Source organism: Pseudophryne corroboree, chromosome 1 (assembly GCF_028390025.1).
Source record: "Pseudophryne corroboree isolate aPseCor3 chromosome 1, aPseCor3.hap2, whole genome shotgun sequence".
Classification (NCBI taxonomy): domain Eukaryota; kingdom Metazoa; phylum Chordata; class Amphibia; order Anura; family Myobatrachidae; genus Pseudophryne; species Pseudophryne corroboree.
Window position 1 is genome coordinate 36975431 of NC_086444.1, and position 2834 is coordinate 36978264.

Here is a 2834-nt window from a genome sequence, read left to right on the forward strand (position 1 = left end):
GTCTACTGAAGAACCCATGCAGGTCAACCGCTCTCGTCTCACCAATGAGGAATGTCTAAGACGTAGACATGGCAACCTCTGCATGTATTGTGGGGCGGCCAACCACTTTGTTAAGTCTTGTATTCAACGACCGGGAAACTCCCACTCCTAGCTTACGCAGGAGAGGTTAAGCTAGGAGCATTCCCCAACCAATTTACCAGGAAGGAATCACTGTTGGCTGTATGTCTGGAACTTCCCTCTACCTCCTTTCATGTTACAGCACTATTGGATTCTGGAGCTGCAGAAAGTTTCATTACTTCCGCCTTAATCCGACAGTCTGAAATACCAACCATTCGTTTGGAGCGAGCTATCTCTATCACCGCGGTTGACGGAAGTTATATCCCTAAAGGGATCATCGCCCACAGTACAGTTCCTCTAAAGATGAAAGTTGGTATTCTCCATTCTGAAGTTATCTCTTTCCTGGTAATTCCCAAAGCCTCTCAAAAAATAATCCTAGGATTCCCGTGGTTGCAGGAGCACAACCCCCGCTTGGATTGGCAAACTATGGATGTACTCACCTCGGGGGAGTCGTGTTCTCAAAGCTGTTTATCCACCATCAAGCCACTCTTTACCCTACACTCCACTGATCTCCCAGATACCTATCAGCCCTTTCAGGATGTGTTCAGTAAGCAAGGGGCGGATACCTTGCCTCCCCACCGAAGTTGGGACTGCCCTGTCGATTTACTACCTGGTAAAACACCTCCCAGAGGCCGAACATACCCTTTATCTCTCCCAGAAACCCAAGCGATGTCTGAGTACATACAGGAGAATTTGGCCAAAGGGTTCCCTCACCCTTCCTCTTCTCCAGCCGGGGCAGAAGAAGAAGGACGGGGGCCTATGGCCTTGTAACGACTACCGGGGCCTCAACGAAATTACAGTTAAGAACAGATACCCCTTGCCCTTGATTCCCAAACTATTTGACCGTGTAAAGGGGGCTATCATTTTCACCAAATTGGACCTGCGGGGAGCTTATAACCTTATACGCATTTGCACAGGAGACGAGTGGAAGACTGCGTTCAATACTTGCGACAGGCATTATGAATATCTGGTGATGCCCTTTGGCTCATGCAATGATCCAGCAGTCTTCCAGAATTATGTCAACGAGTTATTCTGAGATCTCCTCTATAAGTGCCTGGTTGTGTATCTGGACGATATTCTAATATTTCCCAAAGATCTGAAAGTCCATCGGGAACAAGTCAGAGAAGTCTTGAGACGTCTAAGGGAAAATCGACTCTTTTGTAAACTAGAGAAGTGCACGTTTGAGGTACCCTCCATCCCTTTTTTAGGTTACATCATTTCCGGGAGGGAATTACAGATGGATCCTGCCAAAGTCCAAGCAATCAGAGATTGGACCCTTCCTACCACTCTGAAGGGAATCCAGCGTTTTTTAGGCTTCGCCAATTTCTATAGGAATTTTATTAAAGATTATTCCTCCACCATTGCCCCGATTACAGCACTAACTAGAAAAGGGTCTAATTCTGCAGCTTGGCCACCTGAGGCACTAAAAGCCTTTTCGTTTCTAAAAGAGGCCTTCATGTCTGCTCTTATCCTTCGGCAACCTGATCTCAGTCGTCCTTTTCAAGTGGAGGTGGATGCTTCTTCAGTAGGAGTGGGGGCCGTCTTATCCCAGTACTTTGAGGATCAGAAAGCTCATCCTTGTGCTTATTTTTCCCGAAGATTCTCTCCAGCAGAACAAAACTACGCCATTGGAGAACAAGAATTGCTTGCCATAAAACTTGCTTTTGAAGAGTGGAGGTACTTACTGGAAGAAGCTCAGCCCCCAACCTCAGTAACCACAGATCACAAAAATCTTATATATCTTCAGACTGCCCGATGTTTAAACCCACGGCAAGCCAGGTGGGCACTGTTCTTCTCACGTTTTTCTTTCAAGATCAGTTATCGTCCAGGGTCTCTTAATCAGAAAGCACATGCGCTCTCTCGTTCATTGAGTTCAGATGAGTCCACAGATCTTCCGGACAGACAATTCATCCTAGATCCAGCCTCCTTTGCTGCAACTCATACTACTCCACTTCCGCCACCTGGAAAAACCTTAATTGCACCAGAACTCAGGAAAAAACTGCTCACGTGGGCTCATACCTCACCGTGTATGGGACACGCAGGTAGCCTCAAGACTCTTAAGTTCATCCAACGCTCCTATTGGTGGCCTCATCTAAAGATGGATGTTTTGGAATTCATAGCTACCTGCCCAAAGTGCACCCAACATAAAAGTCCAAGAGGATCATCATCGGGTCTTCTTCATCCACTATCTGTACCACAAAAAACCTGGACACACATCTCCAGGGACTTATAACTGACCTACCTGTCTCCAGAGTTCGAAACACCATTTGGGTCATTGTGGACCGATTTTCCAAAATGGCCCACTTTGTCCCACTCACTGGTCTTCCAACCGCTCCACAAATATCCAAAATGTTCATATCAGACATCTTCCGGTTACACGTACTTCCACAAGAGATAGTTTCCGATTGAGGGCCTCAGTTTGTGGCTAAATTCTGGAGAGCACTGAGTTCAGCTCTTGGAATGAAATTAAGTTTCTCTTCTGCATACCATACCCAAATGGATGGCCAGACTGAGAGAGTGAACCTAGACTTAGAGACTTTCCTATGACTCTTCATGTCTTCTTCTCAGGACGATTGGCTGGACTGTCTTCCATTTGCCGAAATTGCTCACAATAATCTCTACCATTCCGCTGCTCAGTCCACACCCTTTTATGTGAATTATGGACTTCATCCACGTGTTCCTGCTTCCCAATCTCTTCCAGCTCTCGAAGTACCTGC